The sequence below is a fragment of the Otolemur garnettii genome, unplaced genomic scaffold (genome assembly GCF_000181295.1).
Source record: "Otolemur garnettii isolate 467f Iridium unplaced genomic scaffold, OtoGar3 scaffold00032, whole genome shotgun sequence".
Lineage (NCBI taxonomy): Eukaryota > Metazoa > Chordata > Mammalia > Primates > Galagidae > Otolemur > Otolemur garnettii.
In genome coordinates, this window is record NW_003852427.1 from 11,726,256 (window position 1) to 11,738,353 (window position 12,098).

Sequence of the window (12,098 nt, forward strand, 5' to 3'; positions counted from 1 at the left end):
CTCACAGCAACCTCCAACTCCTGGGCTCAAGCGAGTCTCCTGTCTCAGCCACCCAAGTAGCTGGGACCACAGGCACCTGCCACAACGCCCAGCTATTTTTGGGTTGCAGCCGTCATTGTTGTTTGGCGGACCTGGGCTGGATTTGAACCCACCACCTTGGGTATATGTGGCTAGCACTTTAGACACTTGAGCCACAGGCGCTGAGCCAGATGGCTTCAATTCTTAAGCCCTTTTGATGTATATATAAGATATACAGGGTAGCCATAAAGTCAAAGTTCATAACAATTTAAAATAATTGTCTATTTTAAATTGCACATGAACTTTATAAACACACATGTGTATAATATGTTTTTGATGGGTTTACTGTTTTTCATATTTTTAGCATAATTTTATAATTTCAAGAAAGAGTTTATATAAGCCTGTGTTCAAATGTAATAAGAACCTTATATACATTTTAATTATATTATTTTCACTTAAAAATAGGATTGTTAGAAATTCAGAAATTTCTTCTACACACACATCTTTTTCCACTAACGTTTATTTCAGTTTCCAAATGAACAAGAAGAGGGAGACATAAAACGAAAAAACAAGTGGCTAGGCACAGTGGCTCAATACCTATAATCCTAGTACCCTGGGAGGCTGAGATGGGAGGATCCCTTTGGCTTAGGAGTTCAGTATCAGCCTGAGCAAGAGCCAGGCTCCATTTCTACCAAAACGATTAGCTGGGCATTGTGGTGGGTACCTGTAGTCCCAGCTACTGAGGAGGCTGAGCCAGGAGGATCGCTTGAGCCCTGGAGTTTGAGCTTGCTGTGAGGTAAGCTGATGCTGAGGTACACAGCAAGTCTCTGTCTCAAGAGAAAAAAAGAAAGAAAACAAATAGCAAAGAAATAACAAGAAAATGTCTCTGTCTTGCTACAGACTGTAGATGGGAGGGGGGATGCTTATCCCAAATCCTCAGAAATTGCATGACACAAATAAAAAAAACAAAAAAGGCTAGGTGTGGTAGCTGTAATCCTAGTACTCTGGGAGGCCAAGGCAGGTGGATTGCTAAAGCTCAGAAGTTTGAGACCAGCCTGACCAAGAACAAGATCCTGTCTCTAAAAAAAAACAAAACTAGCCAGGTGTCATGGTAGGCATCTGTAGTCCCAGCTACATGGGAGGCTGAGGCAAGAGGAAGGCTTAAGCTCAAGAGTTTGAGGTTGCTGATAGCTATGATGCCATGGCACTCTACTCAGGATAAAAGAGTGAAACTGTCTCAAAAAAAAAAAAAATTTCTCCCAGACACAGAAAAACATTAAAAAAAATAAAGAGATCTTAAAAATAGATAGAGGATAAAAAAGGTACAGGCAAGAAAAGAAAACTAGACTTAATGAAAATTTAAAAATTTTGTGCAACAAAAGGCACTATACTATGAATAGAGTAAAAATGCTACCCATGGCTCGGCGCCTGTGGCTCAGGTGGCTAACGTGCCAGCCACATACACCTAGGGTGGAGAGTTCGAATCCAGCCCGGGCCCACCAAACAACAATGACAGCTGCAACCAAAAAATAGCCAGGCGTTGTGGCGGGCGCCTGTGGTCCCAGCTACTTGGGAGGCAGGAGACTCGCTTGAGCCTAGGAGTTGGAGGTTGCTGTGAGCTGTGAGGCCATGGGCACTCTACCCAGGGGGACAGTTTGAGGCTGTTTCAAAAAAAAAATGCCACCCACAGGGTGGGAGAAAATATTTGCAAATAATTTCTTTGATATGGGGTTAATATTTAGAATATACAAATAACTCCTATAATCCAGCAATTTAAAAAACTTGATTAAAAAATAGGCAAAGAAGTCAGAGTCAAAGCATTCTATAATAGACATACTCTTATTTGACAACGTGAATGCTACTTTCTTTACATTATTATTATTGCTTAATATTTTGATCCAGCAATCATCTGATTTCTTTTCTGAATGTATTTATCTTTGTTCGTTCTTTACGAGGTTTTTGTTTCTAGTCCTTATCTTAAACATGGTTATTGTTATTAAATTTTAAGCCTTTTTAATTTTGTGAAGGCAAAAAGTGAAAACCTAATAAACACATGTATATTTAAAAAAAAGAAAAAGAAGAAAAAGGCAAAGGATTTGAACAGACATTTCTCCAAAGGAAATATACAAATGGCCAACAGGCACATGGAAAGATTTTCAGCATCACTCATCATTAGGAACTTACGAAACGACAACAAGATGCCACCTCACATCCCTTAGTATGGCTATTATCAAAAAAATTAGAAAATAACAAGTGTTGGCAAACATGTGGTCAACAACTGTGACCCGCAAGTGGAAATGTTAAATCGCACTGTGGAAAACAGTATGGCAGTACCTCAAAAATTTAAAAATCTGACACAAAATTCCACTTTTGGGTAGCTACTCCAAAAAATAGAAAGCAAGGTCTAAACAGATATTTGTATACCCATGTTCCCAGCAGCATTACTCTCAATAGTTAAAATGTGGAAGCAACCCAAGTGCCCACTGACAGATGAATGAATAATCAAAATGTAGCATAGACAGACAATGGAGTATGTACTATTCAGTGCATGTAATAATAATGGAGTATGTACTATTCCTTAAAAGGAATGAAATTCTGAAACATGCTACAACATAGATGATCTGTGAGGACCACAGATCCTCACAGATGCTAAGTAAAACAGGCCAGGCAAAATATATTAGTCCACATATTTCAGGCAACTAGAGTAGTCTAATTCATAAAGACAAAAAAGGAGAATGGGTAGTTACCAGGGCCTAGGGGAAGAAGGAATGAGGAACTATTATTTAACTGGCATAGTTTCAGTTTTGCAAGATGAAAAGAGTTTTGGCAATAGATGACAGTGACAGTTACACAACAATATGAATGCACTTCATAACACTGAACTATATACTTAAAGAGGAACACAAAAATCAAAAAGATATGAGTAACTGTAGGACGGATGTGGTGGCTCACGCCTGTAATCCTAGCACTGGGATTCCTAGCACTGGCCTCTGGGAGGTCGAGGTGGGTGGACTGTGCAAGCCTCGGAAGTTCAAGACCAGCCTGAACTACAGTGAGACCCCATCTCTAAAAATAGCCAGGCATCGTGGCGGGCACCTATAGTCCCCACTACTTGGGAGGCTGAGGCAAGAGGATTACCTGAGCCCAGGAGTTTAAAGTTGCTGTGAGCCACCACGCCAGGGCACGCTAGCTTGGAGCAAGAGAGTGAGACAATATCTCAAAAACAAAAAAAGATATGAGTAAATGTAAATGAACATCATCTGTATGATAGTTACACTGGCTAATTTTAAAAGATAAAAAAAGGAAGGGGGAAAACAAGATGAAATATAGCCTGGAAAATAATACAAGAAGGGAAAAGCCTGATCAGAATTAAAAACTCCAAGAGTCTTGTATTATTCAGGAAATACTATGTTAAATGTAATATTCTCACTAAAAAGTGAATCACTAAAGATATAAAAGAGTACTTAAAAGCAGGCAAGACTAAAGAATAGAAGTTCACAAAAAGAAGTATAATTAGATGATAGAGATGCAAATACGCACATAGATTCATTAGTTAAAAGACACAAATTGTATTAAAATGAACAAGAAAAAGGAAAGCAAAATCCAATCACTGTAAGGAAACACACCTGAAGTATACCCACAGAAAGCTACAGAAAGAAGCCTGGGCACGGTGGCTCATGCCTGTAATCCCAGTTCTTTGGGAGGCCAAGGGGAAAAGATCACTTAAGGCCAGGAGCTTGAGACCAGCTTGAGCAACATAGCGAGACCTCATGTTACAAAAATAAAAAAATTAGCCAGGAATGGTGTTGTGCAGCTATACTCCCAGCAATTCAGGAGGCCAAGGCAGAAGGATTGCTTAAGCCCAGGAGTTTTGAGGCTGCAGTGAGCTATGATGACACCAAGGCACTCTAGCTATAAGGAATGGACCACACCATCCCTAATAATAAATAAATAAAATAAAGTATCAGAATGAAAAAGTAAAGATGATGTTGCTCTAAAAATAAGACAAAAAGGCAGTGCCTGTGGTTCAGTGGGTAGGGCACCAGCCCCATATCCCGAGGATGGCAGGTTCAAACCTGGCCCCGGCCAAACTGCAACAAAAAAATAGCGGGGCATTGTGGCGAGTGCCTGTAGTCCCAGCTACTCGGGAGGCTGAGGCAAGAGAATTGCTTAAGCCCAGGCGTTGGAGGTTGCTATGAGCTGTGTGATGCCACAGTACTCTACCGAGGGCGATAAAGTCAGACTCTGTCTCTACAAAAATAAATAAATAAATAAATAAAAATAAGACAAATGGTCTCTATAGTAAGAACACTACTGGCTTGGTGCCTATAGCCCAAGTGACTAAGGCACCAGGCACATACGCCAGAGCTGGCGAGTTCACATCCAGCCCAGGTCTGCCAAACAACAATGACAACTGCAACCAAAAAATAGCCCAGCTACTTGGGAGACAGAGGCAAGAGAATTGCTTAAACCCAGGAATTGGAGGTCGCTGTGAGCTGTGATGCCACAACAGCATTCTACCCAGGGCGACAGCTTGAGGCTGTGTCTCAAAAAAATGAAAGATTACTGAGGCTAATGAGGATATAATTATTAAAAAATCTGAACGTAAGATAACACAAATATTACAAATGAGTAATTTCAAAGATAATTTACAAACATATAAAGAAAAAATTGACAAATTTATAATGAGAAACTAAGAAATCCATAATGATGATTTTAATACATACCTCTCAGTAATGAAGAGCCAGACCAAAAAAGTTAGTTAAGAGTATGTAATATTGAGCAATACCATGAATAAGTTTGATTTATAAGACACACACAGAAACCTGCCCACAAAATGCAAGAGTACACACTGTCTTCCAAAGAATTCCCTTCCAAATAATGCCAACAAGAATCAATATGTTAAATCATGGGTGAATTTTAATTCATGATTAGCAACCAAATCAATATAGAACAAAACAAAATCAAATACAGAACACAAAATCAAGGAACATTTGGAGAACATAATGGAAAATCCAATAGCAACAAAGATTAAATACTCAGGAATAAATTTGTTTTTAACAAGAAATGCATAAAACCTACATGAAAGAATTAAAAACACATGTCTCCCTGTACACAAATGTTCATTACAGCATTACTACAAGCCAAAAAGCATAAACAAACCAAATGGGTAAACAAAATATGGCATATGCATACAATACAATATTTGGCAATAAAAATAAATGATTATTGATACAATGTACAGCATGAATAAACCTTGAAATGTTACACCAAGTGAAAGAATCAGTCACAAAAGGCCACATGTTATATGATTCCATTTACGTGAAATACTTAGAATAAGCAAATCCAGAGAAACAGAAAGTACATTAGTAGTTTCTAGGGATTAGAAAGAGAAGGGGACAGGAAGAGACTCTTAATGGGTGTGGGGTTCCTTTTTAGAGTGATGAAAATGTTCTGAAATTAGGTAGTGATAATGGGTGCGTACATCTGTAAATATCCTAGAAACCACTAGTCTGTATACTTCAAAAGGTAAATGTTATAAAATGTGAAATATATGTCCATAAAGCTGTTTAAAAAAAACCTGTATAAGGAAAGCTGTTAAATACGCCTAAAAGGTGCTAAAAGAAGACAAAAATGCACCTCTTGGCAGGGGGACCCAATTATAAGAGGGACTTTACCTAACAGATGTAATCAGTGTACCTGGTTCTCCACATCCTCAAGGAAACCTCAACAATAAAAAAAAAAAAAGACAAAAATGGAAAGATATGTGATATTCTTAGATAACACAACTCAACAGTATAAATTCTCCCTAAGTTAATTCATAAATTCAATATAATCCCAATAAAAATACTAACAAGCCATTTTACAGAGGTGGACAAGTTGATATTAAAATTGATATGAATAAACATGCAAGAATAACTAGAAAACTACTAAAAAAGAAAACTCACAAAAGCAGACCAAAACTACCAGACATTAAACATACCGTAAACCCTCTAGAATTAAAACACTGTGGGATAAGTACGAATGGACAAAGAGACCAGTGGGACAGAGCAAAATGTCTAGAATTAAGCCCAAATACATAAGCCAAAATTTAATATATGACATAGGTGGCATCTCCATTCACTGGGCAAAAATGGGATTTTTTTTTTTCTCTCAGAAGAGCTTTTAAAAATTGTTGTAAAATACACACAAAATTTACCATCTTAACCATTTTAAAGTGTACATTATGGCTCGGCGCCTATAGCTCAACCGGCTAAGGCGCCAGCCACGTACACCTAAGGTGGCGGGTTCGAATCCCCAGCCCGGACCCGCCAAACAACAATGACGGCTGCAACCAAAAAATAGCCGGGCGTTGTGGCAGGCGCCTGTGGTCCCAGCTACTTGGGAGGCGGAGGCAGGAGACTCGCTTGAGCCCAGGAGTTGGAGGTTGCTATGAGCTGTAATGCCATGGCACTCTACCCAGGGGGACAGCTTGAGGCTCTGCCAAAAAAGAAAAAAAAAATAAAGTGTACATTATAAGTGTATAGTTCAGTAGTATTACACATACTCAAACAGTTGAGCAACCAATCTCTAGAACTCTTTTCATCTTGTAAAACTGAAACTCAATAAATACAAACTTCCCATTCCCTTCTCCCCTGAGGTCCTGGCAACCACCATTCTACTCTCTGTCTCTGGGTACCTCATCCATGTGGAATCATATGATGTTTACCTTTTTGTGACTGGCTTACTTTACGTAGCATAATACCTTCAAGGTTAATCCATGCTGTAGCCTGGGTCAGAATTTCCTTCCTTTTTAAGGCTGAGTAATATTCTACTGCATGTAGATAAAACATTAATCTACTCACCTGTCAATGCATGCTTAGGTTGCTTCCACACTGTAACTACTGAGAACATGGGGATACAAACAGCACTGAGAGATCTGCTTTACGTTCTTTTGAGTAGATACCTAGAAGTGGAATTGGCCGGGTCACATGATAATTCTATTTTTCATTTTTTGAGGAACCATCTTACTGTTTTCCACAGTGGTTATACCATATCACATTCCCCCCCAGCAGGGCACAGGGATTCTAATTTTAACACATCCTTGCCAATATTTGCTATTTTCTGGGGGTTTTTTTGCCAATTGTCATTCTAATGGACGCAAACTGGTATCTCATTGTGGTTTTATGTGTGTCCCTAAGGATTAGTGACGTCAAGCATATTTTTCAAGGTGTGTTTGTTGGCCACCCATTTATTTCCTTTCAAGAAATAGCTATTCAAATTGTTTGGGGTTTTTTGTTTGTTTGTTTGTTTGTTTGTTTTTTGGCTGCGGCTGGGTTTGAACCCACTACCTCCGGCATATAGGGCTGGCACCCTACTCCTTTGAGCCACAGGCGCCACCCTGTTTGCTGCTTTTTTTTAAAAAAAAACAGAATCTCACATTGTCATTGTGGGTAGAGTGCAGTGGGGTCATCATAGCTCACTGTAACCTCAAACTCTAGGGTTCAAGCAATCCTTCTGCCAACCACAGAACCACAGGCATAACCAGCATACCCAACTAATTTTTCTATTTTTTGTAGGGGTCTCACTCTTATACAGGCTCGTCTCAAACTCCTGAGCTCAATCCTCCCACCTAGCCTCCCAGAGTGCTAGGATTATAGGCATAAACCACTGCGCCTGGCTTTGTTTGCCTATTTTTTAATCAAGTTGTTCAATTTTTTTTATTGTTGAATTACAGTTCTTTATATATTCTAGGATATTAAACCCTGATCAAATATATGATTTACAAATATTTTCAAATATTGCATAGGTTGCCTTTTCACTGTTGATGGGGTCCTTTAACGCACAGTAGTTTTTAATTTTGATGCAGCCCCACTTAGCTACTTTTTTCTTTCATGCCTCTGTTAACATCCAAGAAATCACTGCCAAACCCAATGTTGTAAAGCTTTTCCCCTGTGTTTTCTTCTAAGAGTTTTGCAGTTGTAGGTCTTACAATTAAGTCTTAAATTATTTTGAGGTAATTTTTATAGGTTGTATAAGGTAAAGGTCCAGTCCTATTCTTTTGTATATGGATATCCAGATTTCCCAACACCACTGACTGAAACCATTGTCCCTACCCCATTTAATAATTTTGGTACCCTTGTCAAAGGTCACCTGCCACATTTGTGAGAAATTCTTTCTGAGGTCTCTATTATACATTTAGCTTTACGGCAGTACAATAGCATTTTGATTCCTGCAGCTTTGTAATAAGCTTTTGGGGGGGGTGTTTTTTAGAGAAATACTATTTCATGGTAAAGCACATCATATTTCAGCATAAGGAACAGTACGGAGTGGTAGCAGCAGGGATGCACAGGTGACCCCCACAAGAGTCTCATATGCACAGAGGATGAGAAAGGCAACTGTTAAACAGAAGAGTCCATGGCCTCCAACAGGGCAGAGCCCAGAATGGCACAGAAGAACTGCTTCTGTGAAACAGGTTCCTGGCACAGCCAGCGATCAAACAGCCAAACACTGTTCCAATGCCAGCTCCTGAACCAGCCACACCAACTGTGGCTGTTCCAGCACCAATGAACTTGGCGGCAGCATCCATGTCCTGGGAGACAACACTCTGGTCTGGAACTGCTATCTGGCCACCTGGCGTGGGGAGCTGCTGTAGGACGGCTGTTTAGATGAATTCTCTGGCCAAGTCAGGAAGGAGGCAGACACAGGCCTGATTAGACCCCTGGTACAAAAGCAGATCAGGGGAGCCAACAAAATGAGCAGGGCCCCAATGGTCAGCACTTTTTCATCTGCATTCCCACTGTCCTGCAGCCCCTACTCAGCCCACAGCACTCAGCATGCTTAAGGTGACTATCACAAGCTTTGAAACTGGAAAGTGTTAAGACCTCCAACTTTCGACTCGGCGCCTGTGGCTCAAGTGGCTAAGCCACCAGCCACATACACCTAAGGTAGTGGGTTCAAATCCCACCAAACAATGATGGCTGCAACCAAAAAACAACAGCCAGGTGTGGTGGGCACCTGTGGTCCCAGCTACTTGGGAGGCTGAGGCAGGAGAATCACTTGAGCCCAGGATTTGGAAGTTGCTGTGAGCTGTGATGCCATGGCACTCTACCCAGGGGGACAGCTTGAGGCTCTGTCTCAAAAAAAAAAAAAAAAAAAAAAGACCTCCAACTTTGCTGTTTTTCAAGACTGTTTTAGCTATTCAGGGTCCCTTGAGATTGCGTATGAATTTTAGAATGATGTTTTCTATTTCTATAAATAGTCACCGGGATTCTGATAGGGATGGTATTGAATCTAAACATGGCTTTGGGTAGTACTTACATTCTAATCCTGTTAATTAAGTCTTCCAACCTATGAAAATGGGATCAGGATGCCTTTCCATTTATTTATGTCTTCTTTAATTTCTTCAGCAACATTTTGTAGTTTTCAGTGCTAGCCTCTCATCTTCTTCATTGTTTATTCATAAGTACTCTGTCCTTTTTTTTTTTTTTTTTAAAGTTTTGAGACAGGGTCTTGCTCTCTTATTGGGCGTCATCATCCATAGCTCACTGAAACCTTAAACTCCTGGGCTCAACCGATCCTCCTCTCAGCCTTTAGAGTAGCTAGGACTATAAACAAACATTATCATACTTGGATAAGTTTTCTATTTTTTGTAGAGATGGGGGTCTCCCTGTTTTGCTCAGGCTAGTCTGGAAATCCTGGCCTTAAGGTGATCCCCCAACCTCGGCTTCCCAGAGTGCTAGGATTACAGGAATGAGTCATCATACCTGGCTTATTTGTTTTTTATAATGTTACCATAAATGGAATTGTTTTCTTAATTTCCTTGTCAGATTGTTCATTGATAGTATATAGGAGTGAAACTAAGGTTGGACATGGTGGCTCATGCCTGTAATTCAAGCACTCTGGGAGGCAACAGAGGAGAGATCCCTTGAGCTCAAGAGTTCAAGATCAGCCTAAGCAAGAGAGACCCTGTCTCTATGAAAAATAGAAAAATTAGCCAGGTGTTGTGGGGGGCACCTGTAGTTGTGCCTAGTTGGGAAGCTGAGACAGGAGGATTGCTTGGACCCAAGAGTCTGAGGTTGCTTTGAGCTAGGCTGATGCCACTGCACTCTAGCCTGTGGCAACAGAATAAGACTCTGTCTCAAAAAAAAAAAAAAAAAAGTGAAATTGCTATCTGGGCGTTCATTTTGTATTCTGCAACTTCACTGAATATATCAGTTGTAATAGGTTTTCTCCATATAAGATCATGTCATCTACAGATATAAGATAATTTTACTTCTTGCTTTCCAGTTTGGATACCCTTTATTTCTTTTTCTTCACGAACTACTCTCTTGTTAGGACTTCCAATACTATGCTAAACAAAAGTAGTTTCTGAAAGCAGGCCAGGGGTGGTAGCTTATGCCTATAACCCTAGCACTCCAGGAGGCTGAAGCAGGAGGATAGCTTGAGAGGTCAGGAGTCTGAGGTTACAGTGAGCTATAATCACACCACTGGCCTCTGTCTTAAAAAAAAAAAAAAAAAAAAGGGTGGTGAAAGCAGATATTCTTGTTGTTTTCCTGATGTCAGAGTGAGAACTTTCAGGCTTTCTCCACTGAGTATCTTGTTTCATAAACTGGCTATGTTGTAGCAGCTTCCTTCTATTCCAAGTTTGTTGAGTCTTATTGTAAAAGGGTATCAAATTTTGTCAGGTTTTTTTTCTGTATTAATTGAAAAGATGAGTTTTCTTTTTTTATTCTTTTTTTTTTTTTTTGAGATGGAGCCTCAAGCTATCCCCCTGGGTAGAGTGCCATGGCATCACGCTCACAGCAACCTCCAACTCCTGGGCTCAAGCGAGTCTCCTGCCTCAGCCTCCCAAGTAGCTGGGACCACAGGCGCCCGCCACAACGCCCGGCCATTTTTTTGGTTGCAGCCATCATTGTTGTTTGGCGGGCCCAGGCTGGAGATTCGAACCCGCCACCTTAGGTGTACGTGGCTGGCGCCTTAGCCGCTTGAGCCACAGGTACCGAGCCAAAAGATGAGTTTTCTAATAAGTAAATGGTGCTGAGTAGACAGTTGGAAAATGATAAAATTAGATCCACATTCCACATTACATATAAGAATACACTCCAAAAGGATTAGGACTCTAAATGTAAAAACTGACACCATTTTAACCAAATGATCAAAGTAAACACCACTAATGATAAAATACATCAACATGATGAACTCTTTGATGTAACGCCCTGTGACAAACACAGTATCATTGTTTGATCTTTTTATTAGAAAAGCATACCCTCATTCCAGTCATGAAAAAACCCTGGACAAAGCCAAACAGAGGGACATTCTGGAAAACAGTTGATCAGTACTCTTTAAAAGTGTCAAGGTCATGAAAGACAAGGAAAAACTGAAGGCTGTTAAAAAGAGAGAGAGAGGAGACGAAGGAGAAATAACAACTAAATGGAGTGCAGATCCTGGATAGCATCCCAGAACAGGAAAATGTCATCAGTGGAAAAAACGGTGAAATTCGAATAAGGTCTGTAGTATGGTGAATAATGTGATATTAAACTGATATTAATACTATCCGATTACTCTTCATAGCTATACAGTTATGTAACACAGTGAGGGGAAAGGAACGAAGGAGACAACTGAACTCTTGGTGCTTCTTTTGCAACTTTCCTGGTAAGTCTAAAATTAGTTCAAAGTAAGATGGTTTTTAACAAGAAATAGATCAATAGTTAGATAACTTAGATTTATAAGCATCACAAGAACTAAAAGATATGGTTAAAGGTGATTTTACCAATCCATGCTGTCAGAAGTCAGTGTAGTTCCCTTGGGGAAGAGGATCATGAACAGAAAGTGGTGCCAGGGTGCTAGTCATGCTGTTTCTGGATCTAGGATGTGGTTACACAGATGTGTTTACAGAAAATTCATCAAGCTGCATAGTTATTATATGTGCATTTTTTTAATCTGTCATTTTTCAACAAGAAGTGTTTTCTTTTTTTTTTTTTTTGAGACAGAGCCTCAAGCTGTCCCCCTGGGTAGAGTACCGTGGCATTACAGCTCACAGCAACCTCCAACTCCTGGGCTCAAGTGAGTCTCCTGCCTCCGCCTCCCAAGTAGCTGGG